This window comes from Choloepus didactylus, chromosome 9, assembly GCF_015220235.1.
Source record: "Choloepus didactylus isolate mChoDid1 chromosome 9, mChoDid1.pri, whole genome shotgun sequence".
Classification (NCBI taxonomy): Eukaryota; Metazoa; Chordata; class Mammalia; order Pilosa; family Megalonychidae; genus Choloepus; species Choloepus didactylus.
The window spans coordinates 111526592-111550772 of NC_051315.1; the positions used below are offsets into that span (position 1 = coordinate 111526592).

Sequence of the window (24181 nt, forward strand, 5' to 3'; positions counted from 1 at the left end):
TGGATTTTTTTTCCTAAAAGATAAACTAAGGGAAATTACCCTACAAAAGAATTATTCATTTTTCAAATAATCCATCAATTACTAGTTTGAAATTTCATGCTTATCTGGTACATAAATAATATGATGTAAAGAAATTAAATTTACATCCAAACCTTTCAGGCTATTGATTACAGCAGTAGTTGATCATTTTATGAAGACATATAATAAGAAAACATGGCCCCATCTTTGGGAGCCATCTAAAGGATCTAACCATCCAAACCCATCTAATGGATTACAAATATCCTATAAACAATTTTTCACCTAGCAATTATCACACAAAGTGCTGACAAAGTGTTGAGAGGGTTTGGAGTGAATGGTCTGAGAAGTGCCTGGAATTCACAGAATGTCTGGAAGGTTTGAGGATTTGTGCTTGTGTTTGGTTTGTATGTGTATGAGCATGTATGTGTTTTAACTTTTTGGGGGATGCGGGTGGGGAGTTAAAGTTCCCAAATGTTTAATAAGAATGGTGTGATAACTGCCTGTACACTCGCCCCACAGATTCAGCTGTTTATCAGTATTTTGCCATACTAGCTCTATTCCTTTGTTCTTTTTCGTTTCTGTAGTGGTTTTTGTTTTTTTGTTTCTTTCCATAAACATTTTATTTTGAAATAATTTAAAACTTATTTTAAAATTTTAAAACTTATTTTAAACAATTTAAAATTTTAAAGTTTCAGGAATAGTATAGAGAACTCCTATATACCTTTCACTCAGATTCAGCAGTTAACATTTTGCCACATTAGCTTTATAATTATTTTTTTAGCCATTTGAGAGTAAGTTGTAAATATCATGTCCCTTTACCTTTACATACTTAAGTGTGTATATCTCATGATCAAGGATATTCTCTTATACAACCACAGTATGGTAAACAAAATCAGGAAATTTAACATTGATAATCTACAGGCCATATTCAAATATTGCTAACTGTTCCAATAGTGTTCTTTATGTTAATCCCCCACCGCCATCCCCGGCCCAGGATCCAGCCCAAGATCATGCTTTCTGTTTGGTTGTCACATCTCTTTAGTCTCTAGTGTGGAACTATTCTTCAACTTTGTCTTTCATGACGTTGATTGGCATTTTGCAAGAGTGCAGGCCAATTTGAGTTAATCTGACATTTCTTTATGATTTGATTCACATTATACATTTTTGGTAGAAACTACATGAGTGATGATGTGTCTTCCCAGTACATGATATCTGGAGGCTTATGATGTTGCTGTTTTTCATTATTGATGAAGTTACCTCTGATAACTTGGTTAAAGTGGCTTGCCAGGTTTCTGTTGCTGTAGTACTTAACAGAATTTATTTTTTAGAACAGTTTTAGATTTATAGAAAAAAATTGAGCAGAGAGTACAGAGTTCCCATGTCACACCCTGTACTCACACACATTAAACATCTCACATTAATATGATACATTTTTTACAATTAATAAACCAATATAGATACATTATTAACTAAAGTCTATAGTTTATTCAGATTTCTTTAGTTTTTACCTAATGCACTTTTACTGTTCTAGGATCTCATTCAGGATACATTACATTTGTTGTCATATCTCCTTAGGCTCCTTTTGGCTGTGCCAATTTCTGAGAATTTCCTTGTTTTTGACGACCTTGACAGTTTTGAGGAGTATAGGTCAGGTATTTATGAAGGTGCGCCTCTGTTGGAATTTGTCTGATGTTTTTCTCATGATTAGATTGGAGTTACAGGTTTTTGGGAAGAAGATCACAGAGATGAAGTGCCATATTACTTTATATCAAGGGTACCTTCTATCAATATGATTTATAAGTGTTCATGTTCACTATTACCTGGCTGAAGTAGTGTTTGTCAGGTTTCTCCACTGCAAAGAAACTATTCCCCACCGTTCTGCTCTTTTCCATACTATACATTTTGGAAAGAAATCACTAGGCCCAGCCCACCTTTAAGGAGTGGGGACTTATGCTCCCCCTCTTTTAGAGTGGAGTAGCTACGTAATTTATTTGGAATTCTGCTTGAGAGATTTGTCCCTTCCCTTGTACTTATTAATTTATTCAATCATTTATATCACTATGGACTCATGGATATTTATTTTGTAGTTTGGGTAATAATACATCTTTATTTTCTCTTTGACACACCCCATCAAGTGTGTGTATGACACTTCTGTATTTTCTGGCACTACAGTATGCTCCAGTCTAATCTTTTATATTTCCTACCCCAGTAATAGAATCAGTCATTTTCCCAAGAGCCCTGGTTCCTTTTAATGGAGATGGAATAAAAACCAAGATCTGATGCTAGGTGTGCCACTGGGTGTTTGCTGTAGTATTTTGAAACAAAAGGAAATCTCTGACATCGTGGCATTTAATCTCTAAAAATGTCTGTATGTATCTCTAAAAAATGAGGATCTTATGTAACTAAAATGTCAAAATACCTGAATTAGTTTCCTGTGGCTGCCTTAACAAATTACCATAAACTCGGTGGCTTAAAACAACAGAAGGCTTATTTTCTCATAGTTCTGGAGACCAGAAGTCCAAAATCAAGGTGTTGGCAGGGCCACACTCCCTCCAAAAGCTGTAGAGAGAATCTGTTCCTTGCCTCTTTAAACTTCTGGTGGCTTCAGGCTTTCTTTGGCTTGTAGCTGTCGTACTCCATTCTGTGCCTTCAAGTTCACGTTGCCTTCTCATCTTTGTGTCTTTTCCTTTGTGTGTTTGTCAAATCTCCCTGCACCTCATTCTTATAAGGACACTTAACATTGAAAATAAATCATTAACTTAATCACATCTTTTCCAATATAAGGTAATATTCACTTATTTACCATATAAAGTAATAGTCACAGTTCTGGTGATTAGGGTATGGACATATCTTTCTGTGAGGCCACCATTCCCAGCCCACTACAATCTCTAATTAAATTAGCAGTGGCTTCTTAGTATCTTCTATGTTCTTAACGTCTCCAGTCCATATTCAGATTTTTCCATTGTCTCAAAAATTTCTCTTTTTTGGAGACTTTTTTGGTCCAAACAAGGTCCATCATTGTGTTTGTCTCTTAAATGTTTTATAATCTAGAATACCCCCTCATTTTTTTAAAATGCAATTTTAATGAGATATTCATACACCATACAACCTCTCCTTTTTTATGCCTTTGAATTGTGGAAGTATTCAAGTCATTTGTCTTGTACATTGTCCCACATTCTGGATTTGTCTGACTGCTTTCTTGTGGTGTTAAATGTTCCTCTTTATTTTCTGTAAATTGGAAGTTAGACCTGAAAACTTGATTAGATTCAGATTTCATTTTTTTGACAAAAATACACTGTACTTCATATTGCTGTTTAATTCAAATTGCATCACGTCCAGAGACACACAATGTATACCTGACCCACGTTTTGCGATCTAAGATTGATACAGTGTATACATGTGATAGCAAGACCTTCTTCCAGTGTAAAGCTCACCATGAGTCTTCTAAAGGTTTTAGCATCCTTAAATGGCTGTTGCCTGAATCTGTTTATTGGGCATCCTTGCTATCCTCCAGATTGCTTTCATTAGGTTAGCTTCATCGTCTGATTTTTCTCATATTTCTGTAGCCAAAAGCTCCAACTCTTTTTAGATGTCCATATCCGTCGGGAACATTAGTGACTGGAGTGGGGTGGGAGGGTCTGCCTTGTCTGCGGAGATAATGAGATGGGGTCAGTATTTCCTAAACTTCATGCTTGAAGCCCAGAAGAAGGTGGCTGTAGCTGTGCCCTGCTGAGTGAGTCGGGGTTAGGGGAAGGGGGATCCAAGGGAAGCAGTTTGATCAGGCGATCTCCCATTTCCGGGGATTAAACCCAAACGTTTTTACTAGAATGTACTACTCAGAAAATTCTTTAATAGAGCCTGGGCTGTTTGATTTCAGAGGCGCGAACTGAAGCATGACCAAAGAAGGATTCCATAGGGTTAGATGGAGTCGGGACTCGGAGGAGAGTCTTGGAGTCCCAGAACCGAGTCTTTCGGGGATTTAATCTGGGGACTACACCTCCCAGAATTCTGTTCGCCGAGTCCCACCAGCCATGAAGCGATTGCGCTTGCGCGAGACGGGTGCTGGCCATCCCTCCCAGGCCGCACAACCCCCGAGATTCCGCGTACCTGCCTTCGCCCGCCCCTGACCGCCCCTTCCCGGCCCTCGGTCTGTCCGCTGGGGGCGCGCTCAGTGCGTGGCAGGCAGCCGCGGCGGCGGAGAGCGCGGGTCGCGTGGCGGTGAGTGGTTGCTAGGGGCGCCTAAGGCGGCCTGCCGGCTCAATAGGCCGAGGGAGGAAGCAGCGCGGAGCCGACGCCGAGCCGGGGCGAAGCTGAGTCTGCTAGGTGAGTGCGGCTGCAGAGCCGGGAACAGACCCCCGGAGTCTCCGCTGGCCCTACCCTCCCGCCCTTTCTGAGCCCGGGGTTCTTTCGCGCCAGTCCCCAGCCATCCGGCCGCACCCGGCCCCAGCCCCTCTTCCTGCTTGCCATCCCTCCATCCCCCGGAGGCAAGGAGGTCGCAGCCTTTTAACCGTCCAGGGCTTCGCGCCTCCTCGGAACCCTTCTGTCTTTCCACCGCGCCCCGTGAAATTAGTCTGCCCGGTGAACTTAGCCCGGCTTCTGGGTGCTTGAGCCCCGCAGCCTCCCCTCGTCCTGGACCTCGGTGCCTCCTCTTTCCCGCCGCTCTGCGGTTTAAATTCTCGCTTGGGTGAACCCAGCTCCTCTCGGGCTTCAGGGCTGAATTTAACACGGATAGCCACCTTTTTACTTCCCCACCTCCAGTTCCTGTAGAGAAATATATTTCTAAATACAGAGATTCAAATAGGATCCTACATCCTGTGGAATTTTACTCTTCGTTTAATCATTCCATTCATCCAGTCCTTCATTTAAGTATTCACTCAGCAATTTCTAATAAGCATCGACAGATATTTGAGCCAGGCACTTAAGGCTCTGGAGACTTACACTGGCAAACAAGACAGACATATTTTCAGACTTTAGTTAGGTAAACAGGCATTTACCATATTGTGTGCTGTGTGCTCTGATAAAACGAGAGAAAGGTACTTAAGCCACACTTACTTGGAAAACTACATTATCTCGATTCCCTGGTGTTCACGTTCTCATTTTGGACTTAGGAATGTTTTAAGACATCCTTGTTTGTGGATTCATTCCTGCTCTGGCAGATACTCCAGATCACATCTTCCTTAGCCTTCAACACCTGTTGATTTAGCCATATCCAGGAGTTTTGACTGGGAACAAGCAGCTGGAGTCCGTTGCAATAAATACTGAGACACGCATTGCATAAAAACCACCTCTTTTGTGCCCAGAAAGTTTCTACATGCTTATTGGACTAACAAACCTTGAAAAATTATCAAGTGTTTTCTGGGAGTAAAGTGGTAGGAGGACATTACAGATACAGGGTAGCTTTAGAAAACATACAGAAAGGTCTGAAAACAACCTGGGAAACAGTTTGACTTGCCTGAGATGGTGTTGGAGGGAGCCATCCAGTGAGGAATGGGGTGAGGGGGAAGTGAGTAGATGCTAGATCCCAAAGGGCCTTGGATGTTTTACTAAAGAGTTAGAACTCTGTCCTCCAGAGCAGTGGTTTTCAAGCTGAGATCACCAGGGCTCAAGACTTCCAAGCAATATACCTGCACGTACAGCTTTAAAAGAATCAATTTCCAGATCCTCAACTTCCAGATGAACTCTTTTCTAAAACTGCCATTACCAAAAAAAGAAGGGAGTGGGGAGGCATATCTCTCCTGCTTCCCAGCTCTTACTCTGGTATATTGTTTTGAGTGTAAAAACCTCCTCAGGTTGCCACACAAGGGTTAATTTGGAAATACTGATTTCATGGAAGCCTCCCTTTGTGATTAAGTTTCTTTCTCAAACTCAGAAGGTTCCTTTCTTTTAACATACTGCTGTTAAGGTAAAGCTTGTTCCTGATGGGAATATTCTGAATTCAGAAGAACAGAACAGTTGCATGTAACTGGAATTTTTTTTGTGTGGCCACCAGGTTTTTCACGCTAAATTGGATAAAATTGCATAAAATTTTTAAAGGCTTTTTTTTTTTTTTTTTTTTTTTTTTTACTTTAGGTGTTTGTTATCGAACAAGATAGTTAAAACCTGTTTTATCAAATCAGCTCATGAACTGTTTATTCCAGTTACAGTCAATCCTTAACTTTTTTCTTCTAATAAAATTTTTTAATATTTTCTGTCTCCTCTTAATGAAAAAAATAAACTTGTTTAAACATGATGAAAAATGTTTGATGTCACATTGGAAATGTGCAAGGGATATACATGGTTTTAAAAAATTATTTGAGGGTATATATGTAAAACAATTTGAAGACTTTGGTCCATGAAAACCATGGAAAGATGATTAGCAGGAAAATAAAATCAGATTTGTGTTGAGAAAGATTACTGTAGCTTCAGCTTGCAGATTGAATAGAAAGGGCTTTAGACTGGAGTCAGGGAACCATTTATAGTGGTGCAGATTAGAGATGATGAGGCTTTATGCTAGTTGCAGTAGATATGGAGAGGGTCTAGAGAAATGTTAAGGGTGGTAGAATTGACAAAACCTGGTGGAGCAGGAGTGGGACAAGCAATCTGTAATGATCCCAGTGACTAAATGGGAGGTGATGCAGGAGAGGAACTGTCAGAAAGAGCGGCAGCTTTGTGGGGAAAGATAAAGGAGTGAAGTTTTGGACATGTTGAGTTGAGGTCCCTGCAGCACAACTGGGAAGAAAGGCCCAGGACATCAAGTTCTAGAGCTCACGACAGAGATCTGTGTGATGATAGAGAGTTGAGTATGTAGGAGGCAATTGAAGTAATGGAATGGAAGAGGTTCTGAAGAGCTTGTGGTAATACTTGCAGCTGCCACTTATCGAGTATGTCCTTTGTGCCAGGTAAAGTGAAGGCATGAGCAGAGGGACAGGGTGGAAGAAGGGAGCAGAAAATGCATAACTGAATATGAAAATGAATGTGAATGAAAAGTTGTCAGTTGTTGAAAACTGTACCTGGAAGAAGCTTTAGCTGCAGGATCTGCCTGATACTCATGAACTGGAGTTGGATTTAGCTTCCCCACCAGATTATTTCTGTGACCTTGGAAGTGTCTGATCATGGTCTGGATTTTAGCGTGGAATCAAATGCTTTGTTCTGTTAGTGAAATGCAGAGAAAGGGCTTTTCTTTTCATGCTCTGAACTTTTCACCCTCTTTTCTGGCAGGACTGGGAAGCCAGACCTGGTATTTTGGAACAAATACTGACAGCCCTAATTTCTCTTAGGCCTTTAGCTACAAAGGGCATTGTCCTTAAGGAGCCGGCATGGGTATGCTGCACAGGTGGTTCTACTGTAGACTAGCAGTTCTCAGACTGTTTTGGTCTCAGGACACTTTTATGCACTTCAAAAAATCTCTTTGGGGTCTTTCATGAAATTTTTATGTGTGTTGTAACTATATAGATATAGATATATAGAAATTAAATTATTTATTAATTTAGAAATAATAAACCTGTTATAGGTTAAAAAAATTAAAAAAAAACAAACTGATGAGTAGCATTGTTTTTACTTAATCTCTTTAATGCCTGGCTTTATAGAAGACAGCCAGATTGTCATATTAGTTTCTGCATACAGACTGTTGTGATATGTTATTTTGGTTGAATTATGAAGAAAATCTAGACTCACAAGTTAGAAAAAGGAGGAGTGTCTCTATACTTTCCAGTTAATTGCAGTTTTTCTTTGGCATTACACAAAACATAAAATGGGATGGCTTTGTGCACATTAGTTGCAGTGTGGAATCTGAAATGATATCATTGAACTTTTCATACTTTGTTAAATTAAAATACACTGGTCTATGTTGCACTTCGGATGGCTCTTTTACCCGTGCATGAATCTGTAACATCACGTGTTAGATATTTGAAAAATGCTGGTTCACTGAGTTAGGCAGATCTTTCAAATGTTGCCACAATACCATACTACATGCGTAGTATCACCATGATCTCATCAGAAAAGCCTTTAAGAATTGCGAAGCAGTCAAGATCATGGTAGCAGATACAAGTTTTTCAAAATTCTTATTCACACTTGGAAACTCAAATTTTACCAATGGCAACAAATACTGTCAGTTGATTTCAGTGAAGTGACAGTCTCACTTGGTTTCATTTTTGAGAAAATATCTGCCATATACTATAGTCTAAATAACCATAGTTCTTGTGTGCCATTCATTTTATAAATGTTTTATATGTAATTCTCATTTTGTCTTAGAGAATATTAAAGAGATGCATACTTGAGGGTTGAGATTTAATGTAATTTGTACTGTGTTGTCAATGACATTCTTAATAAAACTGGCATTGACTTTTTTTTTAATTAAAGAAGTAGGTTTACAGAAAAATCATGCAGAAAATACGGAGTTCCTATATTACACCACCCCACCACCACCCCTACACACACAGTTTCCCCATTCATACACTTTGCATTAGTTTGGTACCTTTGTTACAATTGATGAAACAATGTTATTATAATTCTACTACCAATGATCGTCCCAAATTTACATAGGGTTCACTCTTTGTGTTGTATAGTACTATGGTTTTTTTAAAAAAATTTATTTTAATAACATATGCACAACCTAAAATTTCCCCTTTTATATTATTCAGTGGTGTTAATTACACTCACAGTGCTGTGCTACTGTCGCCACCTCATTCATTACCAAAACTTTTCCATCACCCCAAACAGAAACTTTTGCCAATTAAGCATTAACTACACATTCCCTGTCCCCACCTTGGGCCCTGGTAACCTGTATTCTACTTTCTGACTCTATGAATTTCCTTGTTCTCATTATTTCATATCAGTGAGATCTTGCAATATTTGTCCTTTTGTGCCTGGCTTATTTCACTCAACATGATGTCTTCCATTCCAAGGTTCATCCATGTTGTTGCATGTATCAGAACTTCATTCCTTTTCATGGATAAATGATATTCCACTGTGTGTCTATACCATATTTTGTTTATCTATTCATCTTTTCATGGACATTTGGGTTGCTTCCATCTTTGGCAATTGTGAATAATGTTGCTGCGAACATCGGTGTGCAAATATCTGTTTTAGTTCCTGCTTTCAGATCTTTTGAGTATATACCTAGAGTGGGATTGGAGGTCATATGGTAATTCTAGACTTAACTTCCTGAAGAACTACCAAACTTTTCCACAGCAGCTGCACCATTTTACATTCCCACTAGCAGTGAGCAGGTGTTCCTGTTTCTCCACATCCTCTCCTATGCTTGTTACTTTCTTTTTTTTTTACTTGTAGCCATTGTGGTGAGTGAAATATTGTGGTTTTAATTTGTATTTCCCCAATGGCTAATGATGTTGAGCATCTTTTCATGTGCTTATTGGCCATTTGTGTATCTTTTTTTGGAGAAATGATTATTCAAATCTTTTGCCCATTTTTAAATTTGGCTGTCTTTCTATTGTTGAGTTGTAGGATTTCTTTATATATTCTGGATATTAGACCCTTATCAGATATATGGTTTCCAAATATATTCTCCCATTCTGTAGGTTGTCTTTTTACTTTCATGGTAAAGTCCTCTGATGCACAAAAAGTTTTAATTCTGATGAAGTCCCATATATCTATTTTTTTCTTCTATTGCTCCTGCTTGTGGTGGCAAGTCTAAGAAGTAATTTCCTAATGCAAGGTCCTGAAGACTTGAAGATGCTTCCCTGTATTTTCTTCTAGGAGTTTTATAGTGTCGGTTCTTATAATAAGGTCTTTGATCCATTTTGAGTTGATTTTTGTATATGGTGTAAAGTAGGAGTCTACCTTTATTCTTTTGCATATTGAGATCCAGTTTTCCTAGCACCAGTTGTTGAAGAGATTGCTCTTTCCCCTTGAGTGAACTTGGCAGCCTTGTCAAAAATCAATTGGCCATAGATGTGAGGGTCTATTTCTGAACTCAGTTGTATTCCTTTGGTCTATATGTCTTGTCTTTGTGCCAGTACCATGCTGTTTTGACCACTGTAGCTTGTAATAAGTTTTTTTTAAAAATTCATTTTTATTGAGATATATTCACATAACATACAGTCATCCATGGTGTGCAATCAGCTGTTCGCAGTACCATCATATAGTTGTGCATTCATCACCCCAATCAATTTTTGAAATTTTCCTTACACCAGAAAGGATAAAAATGAGAATAAAAAATAAAAGTAAAAAAGAACACCCAAATCATCCCCCCCAACCCCCCTATTTTTTGTTTAGTTTTTTTTCCCCCTTATTATTAGCATCTTATATTATTAGTGTGGTACATTTGCCACAACTAATGAATCACTAGTAATGTTATTAACTAAAATCCATAGTGTATTCGAATTCCTTAGTTTTTTTTAAAATTCAGTTTTATTGAGATATATTCACATACCATACAATCATCCATGGTGTACAATCATCTGTTCACAGTACCATCACATAGTTGTCCATTAATCACCCCAAACTATTTTTGAGCATTTTCCTTACACCAGAAAGAATCAGAATAAGAATAAAAAATAAAAGTAAAAAAGAACACCCAAATCATCCCCCCCATCCCACCCTATTTTTCATTTAGTTTTTGTCCCCATTTTTTCAACTTATCCATCCATACACTGGATAAAGGGAGTGTGAGCCACAAAGTTTTCACAATCACACCAGCACCCCATGTAAGTGTACCTTGTAATAAGTTGTAAAATTAGGAAATATAAGTTCTGCAACTTAGTTCTTCTTTTTCAAGATGGTTTTGGCTATTCAGGAATCCATACCATACATATTGCTATATATATATATGTATATATATGTGTGTGTGTGTGTGTGTATATATATATATATATGAAGATGATTGGCTTTTCCATTTCTGCCAAGAAAGCTGTTGGAATTTTGATTGGGGTGGCATTAAATCTGTGCATTGCTTTGGCTACAACTGACATCTTGATGACAGTCTTCTAATCCATGAACATGGAATGTACTTCCATTTACTTAGGTCTTCCTTGATTTCTTTTAGCAATGTTTTGTAGTTTTTTATGTATAAGTCCCCTTTACATCTTTAAATTTATTCCTAAATATTTGACTGTTTAGTTGCTATTATAAATGGAATTTAAAAAAACAATTCCTCTTCAGAACCTTCATTACTTGTGTATACAGCAGTACTGAGTTTTGGATGTTGATCTTGTACCCTGCCACTTTGCTGAATGTATTCATTAGCTCTATTAGTTTTGTTGTGGATTTTTCAGGATTTTGTGTATAGGACCATGTTGTTTGCAAATAGGAGAAGCTTTACTTCTCCGTTTCCAATTTGGATGCCTCTTACTTTTTTTGCGTTGACTAGATCTTCCAGTACAGTGATGAATTAACAGTGGTGACAGTGGGCTTCCTTGTCTTGTTCCTGATTGTTTTAGTTTGCTGATGCTGCCAGAACGCAAAACACCAGAGATGGATTGGCTTTTATAAAAGGGGGTTTATTTGGTTACACAGTTACAGTCTTAAGGCCATAAAGTGTCCAAGGTAAAACATCGGCAATCAGGTACCTTCACTGGAGGATGGCCAGTGGTATCCGGAAAACCTCTGTTAGCGGGGAAGGCACGTGCCTGGCGTCTGCTCCAAAGTTCTGGTTTCAAAATGGCTTTCCCCAGGACATTCCTCTCTAGGCTGCAGTTCCTCAAAAATGTCACTCTTACTTGCACTTGGGGTATTTGTCCTCTCTTAGCTTCTCTGGAGCAAGAGTATGCTTTCAACCGCCATCTTCAAACTGTCTCTCATCTGCAGCTCCTGTGCTTTCTTCAAAGAGTCTCTCTTGGCTGTATCTCCTCTTCAAAAGTTCACTCTCAGCTGCATTGAGTTCTCCCTGTCCATCAGCTCATTTATATGGCTCCAGTGATTCAACTTAGACCCACCCCGAGTGGGCGGAGCAACACCTCTGTGGAAATTATCCAGAGTCATCACCCACAGCTGGGTGGGGCGCGTCTCCACAGAAACACTCAAAGAATTACAATCTAATCAACACTGATATCTGCCCACGCAAGATTACGTCAAAGATAATGCTGTTTGGGGGACACAGGATATTCAAACTGGCACACTGATCTTAAGGGAAAGCTTTTAGTTTTTCACCATTGAGTAAGATGTTAGCTGTGAGATTTTCATATATCGCCTTTATCATATTGAGGAAATTTCCTTCTATTCCTAGTTTTCTAAGTGTTATTATTAAGAAAGGTGTGCTGGATTTCGTCAGTTGCCTTTTCTGCATTGAGATGCTCAGGTGATTTTTTTCCCTTCATTCTATTAATGTGGTGTTTTACATTAATTCATTTTCTTATTTGAACCACGCTTGCATACCTGGGATGAATCCCACTTGATCATGGTGTATAATTCTTTTATCGTGCTGTTGGATTCAGTTTGCTAGTATTTTGTTGAAGGTTTTTACACCTGTATTTATAAGGGATATTGGGGTGTAATTTTCTTTTCTCATGGTATCTTTATCTGGCTTTGGTATTAAGGTGTGTGTTAGCCTCATAGAATGAGTTAGGGAGTGGTCCTTCCTCTTCAGTCTTTTGGAAGAATTTGAGCAGATTTGGTGTTAATTCTTTGAATGTTTGGTAGAATTCACTATGAAGCCTTCTGGTCCCAGTCTTTTGTTTGGAGGTTTTTATTACTGGTTTAATTTCTTTATTGTTATTGGTCTGTTGAGAACTTTCATTTCTTTTGAACTATAAATTTCCCTCAGTACTGCCTTTGCTCCCTCTCTTAAGTTTTGGTATGCTGGGTTTTTGTGTTCATTTGCTTCAAGATATTTCCTAATTTCTTGTAGTTTCTTCTTTGATTTATTGGTTGCTTAAAACACATTATTTAATTTCCAAATGTTTATGAATTTTCCTGTTAATCCTGTGTTATTGATTTTTAGCTTCATTGCACTGGTCAGAGAGGATACATCGTATGGCATAAATATTTTTGAATTTATTGAGACTTATTTTGTGACCTAACATATGGTCTATTCTGCAGAATTGTCCATGTGCACTAGAGAAGATTGTGTATTCTGCTGCTGTTGGATGAAGTGTTCTGTAGATGTTTGTTAGGCCTAGTTGGTTTATAATATTGTTCAAGTCTTCTGTTTCCTTATTGATCTTGCGTCTAGATATTCTATCCATTATTGAAAGTGGTGCTTGGACGTCTCCTGTTAATGTAGAACCATCTATTCACCCCTTCAAATTTGTCAGTATTTCTTTCATATAATTTGGGGTATGCCATTAGGTATGTATATATTTATAATTGTTATGGCTTCTTGTTGAATTGCCCCGTTATCAATATATAGTGACCTTCTTTGTGCCTTGTAACAGTTTTTGACTTAAAGTCTATTTTATATGATGTTAGTATAGCTACCACAGCTGTCTTTTGGTTACTATTTGCATGATATATATTTTTTCCATCCTTTTCAGTCTACTTGTGTGTTTGAGTTTAAGATGAGTCTCTTGTAGACAGCATATAGTTGGACATATAGCATAAAAAAGATGACAGCTTTTTTATCCATTCTCATCACTGCCATTTGACTGGAGAGTTTAATCCATTTACACTTTAAGTAACTTGACAATGTAGTTACTTCTGCTGTTTTACTATTTCGTCTTTGTAGGTCATACATTTTTGCCCCTCAATTCTTCCATTAATGCCTTCTTTGATTTTTATTTGTTTCCTTATACTGTAACATTTTGAGTCCCTTCTCATTTTTTCTGGATAGGTACCATGGGGCTTAAATTTAACTTCCTAAATCTATAATAATTATGTTTAATTTGGTACCAACTGAACATCAATAGCATACACATGCACTGTTCCCATACCCCTCCTTTCCCCCACATTTTTTTTTTACCTGTTACAATTATATCTTTGTACATTTTATGTCTATAACCATAGGTTTATCATTTTTTTTTATACATTTGTATTTTAGAACCTGTAAGAAGTAGAGAGTGGAGTAACATATCAAAAAATATAATAGTACTGGCATTTATAATTACCCATGTGGTTACATTTACTAGAGGTCTTTATTTCTTCATGCCACTTTGATCCACTCTAGTGTCTTTTCCTTTCAGTGTGAAGGACTCTTTTTAGCATTGCTTGTAGGGCAGGTTAGTGGTGACAGAGTCCCTCAAGTTTTGTTTATCTCGAATGTCTTAGTCTCTCTTTCATTTTTGAAAGACAGTCTCTGTAGAAATAAAAATTTTGGTTGGCTATTATTTTCTCTTAGCACTTTAAATATATTGTTGCACTGCCTTCTTGCCTCCATGGTTTTGAGGCATTTAATCTTATTGGAACTCCCTTGTACATAATGTGTTGCTTTTCTCTTGCAGCTATCAGAGCCTTCTCCTATCTTTAGCATTCAACAATTTGACTCCTAGGTGTCTGGGTATGGTTTTCTTCAAGTTTGGGGTTCGTTGGGCTTCTCAAATGTGGATAGTCATATCTTGTGTTAAATTTGGGAAGTTTTCTGCTTTTATTTCTTCCATTATTCCTTCTGCGCATTTCTCTTTCTTCTCCTTCTGTGACTCCCATAATGCACATATTGGTACGCTTGATGGTGTCCCACAGATCTCTCAGGCTCTGTTCACTTTTTAAAATTCTTTTTTCTTTCTGCTCCTCAGCCTGAATCATTTCAATTGTCTTGTTCTCTGAGATCATTGATTCTTTCTTCTGCCATCTCCAGCCTGCTGTTGAAACCCTCCAGGGAATTTTTTATTTACATTATTGTGGTCTTCAATTCTAATATTTGTTTGGTTCCTTCTTAAAATTTCTTTTTATTGACATTCTCATGTTCATTTATTGTTTTCCTGATATCCTTTGGTTTTTACTCCATGTTTTCTTTTATCTCCTTGAGCATACTAACAATCAGTGTTTTAAAGTCTTTGTCCAGTATCTCCAAAATCTGATTATGTTTGCCAATGGTTTCTGGATTTTTATTTTGTTCTTTTGCATGGGCCATCATTTCCTGTTTCTTTGTTTCTCTTGTCATCTTCCATTGCACACTTTATATTTTATTGTTTTAAAGTGTTGTCTCTGGGATATCATCCCTGTGATGCCTGTTCCTTAAGTTTGTATCCAGCTAGTGGTATGACAGACATTTCTTGCATGCCAAGAACTAACAAAAACAAACCAAGGCAAAAAGCACCTCTCGCTGTCTTTGCAAATTGGCTCTGTATTTAGTGGTGCTCTCCTTCAGAGTTTATCCTCGTTTCAAGAAGATCAGCCCAAGATGAATGCGATGTGCAGGGTCCTCTCCAACTCTCTGAGACTGTGTCTTGTCCTGGACTTCTGCTTGCTCATGGTCTTATGCATACCCCTGTTTGCAGGACTTTGAATGCCCCCTGTATTTTCTATGAAATAGACTTTCTTCCCCTCCTGGTTGCTCTAGTATATGGTTTAAAGCAGGTAATCCCTTGCTTTAGGCCACTTTGACTTAATTGTTTCTTACACTGCATTAGCAGTTTGCAAGCTGCTTCTGCCTGCATGGCAAGTTTGGGGAGGGTAAGCCAGCGATGAGTGTTCTGGTTCAGTCTTTCATGATGCCACGTGATTGGCACCAACAAACAGGCACTCCAGTATTTGCTTAGGGGTTTCTCTGCTCCCTCTGGAACAGGGTCAGGGACCCTCAATGGGAGCACAGGCTGGCTCCACCCTGCACCGGGGAGCAGAAAGGGCTAGCAAGGGTGCTATGAGCTTCTTCTACCATTTTTGAAGCTGCAATTTCTTGGTTTGGCACTTCCCCAGTTACTGCAATCGTCTCATTGTTTTCTGGAGTTTTGAGGAAGATGTCTCTGCCAGTTTTTGCTAGTTGTTCAAAGATTCTGTTGGGGAATGTCATCCTGTAATGTTTTGTATCATCATCTTGATCAACTGGAAACTCTGAAATTTACTTTTTCAGTGGGTGGTAAAGTGTGAGATGGTGAAGAAAATAAGGACTACTAGAATAACTTGGTGGCATTTTCTTGATTCATGCAAGGTACCAGTACTTTCATCTGCCATTTCTTTCACACCATCAGAGCTAAGTTCAGCATAGTACAAAAGGCAAATAACATCTTAGTATTGTTATAAGAGTAATTTCACCTGTAATGGAACTCTTGAAAGGGTCTCAGGATTCCCTCTGGGGTGTTCACACCTGGAAAAGGGAAATTTCTTTCTGGAGCCAATAGAAGATCATAATAAAAGATCAGGAGAGCTAGTTATCTAATTATGTTAGCCTTCAACTGGTTTCATGTTTCAATAATTCATAGATTTACACCCTGAGGTTTGCTGACTTGTTTGGCATTACTTAATTGTGTTTTGCAAGAGCTACCTATGACTTTCCACTTATCTTAACTTGTGGTACTGACCCTCCCTTTTCATTAGGACTGACCTATGAGACCTTCCTTTCTCTGTAGGACTTTAAGAAGTTAATTGCTTCTCTAACTTTCTTTAAGAAGTCATAGCTTGGAATTTATCTCATAAGGTAAAATGGGTCTGATTTGTGCACCTGTCCCCTTTCTGTTTGGTTCCAGGTAAGTCAATTCTATCTTCTAATATAACTGTTGAGCAATTGAAGTAATCTCATCAGAGAGCTTGTGAATTGTAAACTCTGAACCATTTGATGTCCTGAGTTTCCTTGATGACTGAAACACTTGGTGGAGGAAGAAAAGGAAACTGCAGATCCCAAGAGTCACACACCCTCCTGTAACATAGTAGAGTGATTTAATCATTGGGTAATGATTAGTTGCTTTCTGTAGAAATAGATACCTCATCCAAGCTGGTCTGGATCTGGCCCCTAGAGACTTGATGGTTTGAGAAAACAGCAGTAGATTTTCTAGCATAGGCCACTAATCATTTACTGTCACTTAAGAAAGAAACTGTAGGCCAAATTCCCTTATACTCTGAAAAGATCAGAGGCCAGCACAGGATAGACTGTTTCTGAATACAGTATAAAGAGGACAAAGCAAGATGTTCAGGTTCCTGAGACTGGATACTTTAGAAGGGGAGCATCTGGAGCCAGGGACATTGGTTAGGATGCTACTGCAACTGTCCCGCATTTGGTGACAGGTTAGGGGTTGGGCTGGGCCAGCCATACAAATTGAAAGGAAGAGATGTTTGAAGCCATTTTGTTTATCTTCAGAACTCTCTGCAGTTCTTTACCCTCTTATCCCTCCAGCCAATGTTTTTGGTTTCTTTTTATCAACTTTGTAGAAGTATAATTAACATTGAACATATCCATCACTGCCCAGTCAATAGTTTTTTAAACTTTGTCCTAGGAAGCTTTAGTGTCCCATGAAGTTGTTGGGGGAGAGGACTTTGGGGTGGGTTGCTGAGGGGAGGCCAGACTAGGGCAGGATTCTTCCCACTTCCCTCTACCAGGATAGCTCTGCATTTATTTACACAGGGCTTTCCTGTAAAAACCGTCATGGAGCTTATGAGGCATATACATGTGAAAAATGAACAGTGGTATAAGATGGTCTTTGCAAAGTATCAAATAAGAGGAGTACACAACAGGGTACTCATGGAGAGGGTGGGGCTTGCACTAGATCTGGAAAAGGTAAATAAAATATGGTAAGGAAGAGGCTTAGTGGAATAAAGGCCTGCAGACAGCATTTGAAAGGTTTGTTCCAGTTTAGTATAAGACCAGCACAGTTCATATAGCAGAATTCATGGTGGGAGGAAATGGAAATAAACCTAAAAAAAAATTGAGGCCAGACTATGGGGTCCCTCAACCCAAACTAAATATTATGGATTTTATTTGTTGAATAACCTGAGAATCATCTGGAATGTTTGCTAAACATGCATATTCCTGGTCCCAACCCAGACTGACTGAATCCTCTCTGAAGGTGGGGCTCAGAAATCTGAACCCTAGGTTATTCTAATGCAAGTGGTTGGTGATATTTATTGAGGACTCATAAACAGTTCTTGAAAAGGGAGTGACTTGATAAAGCATTATTTGAGCAAAGTTAATCTGGAGGTTGCCTACAAGATCAGATTAGGGAGGTTAGATCCTGGAGACACAAGCTTCCATCTTGATGCTGTTTCAGTAGTCCATATCTAGGGTGGTGGTGGAAATAATAAAAGGAGGAGGTGTGCTATGAAGAAAGAATCTCTTCAGTTTCGTGACTGGTTAGGCTTTGGGGAATAAGGGAAAGGAAGAAGTCAGCGGTAACTTAAGTATTCCTCTTGGGTGACTCGGAGAAAGAAGGTTCCCTGCGGGCAATTGAAAGGTCATGAGTGGAGTGCTAGTCTGAAGGGCTGGCTTGAAGCAGTGGGTGTGCATGTGGGAAAGGTGGAGCAGGCAGCTGGTGATGCAGACATGAAGCTTGAGAGAGGTCAGGCCTGAAAACTGACTGCTCTCTTGCAAGTAATAGTTGACACTGCTCTCTTGCAAGTAATAGTTGACATTGTGAGAAGCAGATTGGTTTGATGTGGGAGAGAGAACAAAAGAGAGGACCTGTGGAGGATTTTGGAGGGGGCCTCAAGAGTTGGATGTGGCTGCGGCACAGTTCATGTGCTGAGTTAAGAAATAGCGACAAGGAGATGGTGGTAAGACAGGAACACATGATTGCTATGAAGAGTTCTAGCTTGTGGCTTTGCTGGGAGTAGCTGTTGTAGATTTATTTGTTTATCCAGCAAATGTTTAATGAGCTCTGATTATGTTCCTAGGGCTGGGCATATACTGTGTGAACAAGGTCCCTGTTTCAAAGATCTTTTATTCTAGAAGAGAAGATAGACAAATAGAGAAATGCATAAGACAATTTAATTTTTTTAATTTTAAAATGGTTTTAATATGGTTTTTGAATAGGTGATTCAATTATATAGCTCAGAAATTAAATTTATAGAAGAAAGTGTACACCCATAAAGGTCTCATCTGTGTCTGTTTCCAACCCCACTGGTAACCTCTTTTTAAAAATCAGTTCCTTGTTTATCCTTCTATTGTTTCTTTATGCAATAATGAGAAAATAATAATATATAATAATTTTAGATAGTGGAGGAGTGAAACAGAATAAAACAAGGTAATGAACAAGGGAATGTTAGGGGTGGGGCAGTATTAGATATGGGTGCACAGGGGAGGCCCCTTTGAGGAGGTGACAGCTGAGTACTGAGCTGGCCGTTCAAAGATCTGAGTGTTTTACAGGGAACAGCAAGGGCAAAGACCCTGAGGTGGGAACATGCCTGGTGAGGGGGAGAGTGGCTCTGGATGAGGTCAGAGAGGTGGTCAGGAGTCACTGGAGCCATCAGAGGGATTTAAGCTATGTTTGAAAAACAGCACCATGGCTGCTGTCTGGAAAATAGATTATAAGAAGTAAGAGTTAAAGAGGGAAACCAGCATGGAAGAGATAATGGTGGCTTAGATTAAGGTAATATCCGTGGGTATGGAGAAGAATAGCAGACCCAGAGAAGAATAGATAGATGCAGAATATATATTTTGAAGGTGGAGCTGGGAAGCCTCGTTGATGGATTGGGCGAATGGAAGTGAAGATCTGTGGTCAGATTGAAAACATCATACCACAAAGAATGTTTGCAGTCTCTGTGTTGCATGAACACCCATCCCAGGGATTTAGCCCCTTCTGCCAGGGCATTTTTTTAACTGAAGTCTTCTTTATGCGATTGCAGCTTATTTCCTGATCCAGACGCTAAAAGCTTAGTCAAGGCAAGTGAGGATTGATCCATCCAGAGCTGCCCCCTGCCGCTCCTGGAGACTCCCCGATAGTCCATAGCTAGGTCTTATAATTAGTGACATGCCCTTTAATAAGGACTTTAGAAAAGATAAAAGCTTCAAATTCTAGTCCTTCCACTTCCCCATAATGCTAGCATGACTTCACTAAAATCTGACATTCCCATCTAATTTCAGGGGGATTAAAAGGTAACATGTTCTCTCCTTGAATAATAGTGGTTATAGAAATTCTAGAGCTTCCCACAATGCTCCCTTGTTTCCTTGACTCTAGTCCTAAAGTCCTTATCTCAGTCTCTAGGTTCTTTTTCTTGGTTTTGTGCTGACAATAGCTGCTTTCTCGGTTGAGGGCAAGACAAGGACTGGTGTTTTGATGGGCAGTGAGGTTTTCACATCGAGTTTGTTTTAAACAGCATTTCTCCCCTAAAATTTGGAGTTCCTCTCCCCCTCCCTCCCTTGCATGTTGATGGGCCCCAGAGAAAGTGTTTCTATTAAAGTTGATCTGCCAGGCTCTGGTGCCTTCTCATACTTGTCTCCTTGAGCCAGAGTTTGCAAATTCACCAGCAGGTTAGAGTGGTGTGTGCTGGGTGGCTTGTTCATATTAGTATAGACACCACTGGCTCCATTTAAAAGAGTTGTATTCTGTGGCAGTCCTTCAGAAAGCATGTAGCCTCAGTTCTTGTACCTTGGGGTTGATGGATGGCCAACCATGGCCTGGGTCGCCCAGCCAAGCCTCTTATAGGTAATGGTACAAGGAGTGAGCCTCATTTCATTGGCTTGAGTTGTTCATTGGTAAAATCCACTCCTGCCAGTATAATTTCAAAGGAAAGTTAACTTACAGCGAAATTATTCCTATCTATGCTTCTAAAATATGTTTGTCGCAATCATTTAATAGTCACTTTATAGAAAAAGAAGTTGATTGTGTGCTGCCTGCCTTCTGGTCTGAGGAGAATCAAGTTTTCCTTGAGGTAGTAATGATTTTTTTTTTTTTTTAATAATTTCAGACTTGCAAAAAAGTTGCAAAAATAGTACAAAAATTTGTTTACCTTTTATCTACATTCATCAAATGTTAATATTTTTTCACACTTGCTTTATTGTCCATTCGTATATAAAAATATATATATATATACATATAAGTATATTTACACACATATACTTTTTTCTGAGATGTTTGAGAAGTTACAGAGATGATGCCCCTTTATATCTGAATATTCCGTGTTTCCTAAAACAAGAATATTCTCTTACATTGTCACAGTATAATGATCAAAATCATGAAATTGACATTGTCATAATGCCATATACTATAATACTATTATCTGCTCTTCAGACCTTATCAAATATTGTCAGTTGTTCCATTGATGTCCTTTATGTGGCCCAGGATCCAATTTAGGATCACTGTTGCATTCAGGTAACATGTCTTTTTAATCTGGAATAGTTCCTCTCCCTTTCTTTGTTTTTAATGAACTTGACACTTTTGAAGAGCACAGGCCAGCTACTCTGTAGAATGTCCCTCAATTTGGGTTTCTCTGATACTTCCTCATGCATTCAGGTGATATATTTTTGGTAAGAATATTGCAGAAGTGATGTGTCCTTGAGTGCATCATATCATGAGGCACCTGATGTTCATTTATAGTATTACTGATGATGTTAACTTTTGATTACTTGTTTAAGGTGGTACCTACCAAGTTTCTCCATTGTAAAGACATGTTGTTCCGGTTTGCTAATGTTGCTGTTATGCAAAATACCAGAAATGGACTGGCTTTTATAAAGGGGGTTTATTTGGTTACAAAGTTACTGTCTTAAGGCCATAATGTGTCCAAGGTAAAGCATCAGCAATAGGTTACTTTTCACTGGAGAAAGGTCATTGGCATCCGGAAAACCTCTGTTAGCTGCAAAGGCACGTGGCTGGCATCTGCTTGCTCCTAGGTTGCTTTTCAAAATGGTGTTCTCCAAAACATCAGCTTTCAAAGGCCATCTTCAAAATGTGTCTCTCAGCTGCAGCTGCTCTGAAATCCTTCTATTTCTGAGCTTTATAGGGCTCCAGTAATTAAATCAAGACCCATGCTGAATGGGCAGGGCCACACCCCCATGGAAACAATCCCATCAATAGGTCACACCCTAATCAAAGGTGTTACTAGTCACATCTCCATGGAAACAGCCCAATCCAAAGATTCCAACCTAATCAATGCTAGTACGTCTGCCCCCACAAAATTGCATCAAAGATAATGGTGTTTTGGGGGACAGAACACATCCAAACTGGCACACATTTTTTTTTTCTCCTTTCTAATTAATAAATATCTTATAGGGAGATATTTTGAGACAATGTAACTATTCTATTTCTCAATAATAGTTTACCCACTAATTTTTTAATGCAATTTTATTGAGATATAGTCACATGCCATACAAACCATTTCAAGTATGTAATCACTGGCTCACGGTATCATCACATAGTTGTACATACATCCCCATGATCAATTTTGGAACATTTTAATCACTCTAGAAAATAAATAAAAAGTAAAAGAAAACTCAAATCCTCCCATATCCCTTATCCCCTCTGTGCTGGTTTGTATATATTATGTCCCCCAGAAAAAGCCATATTCTTTAATGCAGTCTTGTGGGGGAAGATGTATTAGTGTTGATTAGGTTGGAACCTTCTGATTGAGTGTTTCCATGGAGATGTGACCCACCCAACTGTGAGTGACACCTTTGATTAGGGTGTGACCTCTTGATTGAATGTTTCCATGGAAATGTGGCCCCGCCCTTTCAGGGTGGGTCTTGATTAGTTCACTGGAGTCCTATAAAAAGAGCTCACAAACAGAGGGACCTGAGAGCAACTAAGAGTGACATTTTAAAGAGGAGCTGCAGCTAAGAGAGGGCAAAATGCCCCAAGAACAACATTTCAGAGAACACCATTTTGAAATGCAACCTGGGAGCAAGCAGATGCCATCCATGTGCTTTCCCAGCTAACAGACGTTTTCTGGACACCATTGGCCATCCTCCAGTGAAGTTACCTGATTGTTGATGTGTTACCTTGGACACTTTATGGCCTTAAGACTATAACTTTATAACCAAATAAACCCCCTTTATAAAAGCCAATCCATTTATGGTGTTTTACAAAATGGCAGCATTAGCAAACTGAAACACCCTCCTATTACTGACTCATGTTATGGTGCCCGCGAGTTAAAGTACGAGACAGCCAAACAGAATTTAAAGAGCCTTTTATTAGCCAGCTAGCAGGCGGCTGCTGCCTCTCACTCCGCACAGAGAGTTCAGCAAGCAGCCCCCACCTGTGTGCGCTGGTGCCTTATATAGACAGAAACTGTATCCTAGAAACGCAAGCAAGCAAGCTATTCTAACAGAAGCAGAGTTGGCAGTTTAGCTCTTGATCACAAAAAACAATTACACAAAGAGTTTCACTTGGAACTGGAGCAGTTATTGATCGTGCAAAACAATTTCACAAAAACAATTTCACAAAGAGTTTCACTTGGGACTGGAGCAGCTATTGATTATTAAAGGGTTACAAAAAGTTTCACTTGGACCTGGAGCAGTTATTGTTAAAAGGGTCACGCTTGGCTGATGCGTGCAACCGCAGCTTTGCCTCCCCTAAACGGTAAAGTTTTGATTTCTTTAACTGGTACAGGCCCAGTCTCACTCCCCCCCCTCATGGCCTAATTCTGTTTACACAACACTATTGCTTTGCAGATGTTTTGGGATTAAGGGAAAGGGACCCCACTTCACTCATAGTATTAGTGTTTGTTTACATTTGTTACTGTTGATAAAAGAATATCAAATATTACTGTTAACTCTAGTCCATACTTTGCACTAGGTACCTTTTTTCCCATATACCCCTCTATTATTAACTCCTTGTAATAGTGTTGTATATATTTGTTCTAGTTCATGAAAGAACTTTTTAATATTTCTACAGTTAATCACAGACATTGTCCACCACAACATTTACTGTTGTTTTGATTTGCTACAACTGCTGAAATGCAGTATACCAGAAATGGACTGGCTTTTTCAGTAGAGTTAATTAGGTTGCAAATTTATAGTTTTAAGGCCATGAAAGTGTCCATACTAATGCATCAACGAAAGAATACCTTCACTGAAGAAAGGCTGATGGCATCTGGAACACCTTGGTCAGCTGGGAGGGCATGTGGCTGGCATCTGCTGGTCCTTTGCTTCTGGGTTGCATTGCTTTCAGCTTCTGATTCTAGTGGCTTTCTCTTCAAGCATCCGTGAGTTCTCAACTTAGCTTTTCCGGGGCAAACTCTGGGCTTCGTCTCTTAGCTTAGCATCTCCAAATGTCTTTTCGTCTGCGTCTCCAAGCCTCTGGGTCTGTGTTGGCTCTGAGCTCTCTCTTTCTCCCTGAACCCTCTTAAAATAAGACCCACCATGAATGGTTGGGATAACATTCCATGGAAATAATCTAATCAAAAGGTCCCACCTACAATTGGGTGGGTCACATCTCTATGGAAACAACCTAATCACAAGATCCCACCCACAATAGGTCTGCCCCCACAAGAGTAG

At 39.1% G+C, this 24181-nt stretch overlaps 1 protein-coding gene across 2 annotated transcripts in view; it reads left to right on the forward strand.

Moving 5' to 3' along the window:
• The first annotated feature begins 4094 nt into the window (after window positions 1-4094).
• TTLL4 (tubulin tyrosine ligase like 4) overlaps window positions 4095-24181 on the forward strand; it is a 65605-nt gene continuing 45518 nt past the window's right edge. For both annotated transcript variants that reach the window (XM_037849323.1, XM_037849324.1), the window contains exon 1: window positions 4095-4341. The gene's annotated coding sequence lies outside the window, so the exon portion shown is untranslated. The remainder of the gene's footprint in view (window positions 4342-24181) is intronic.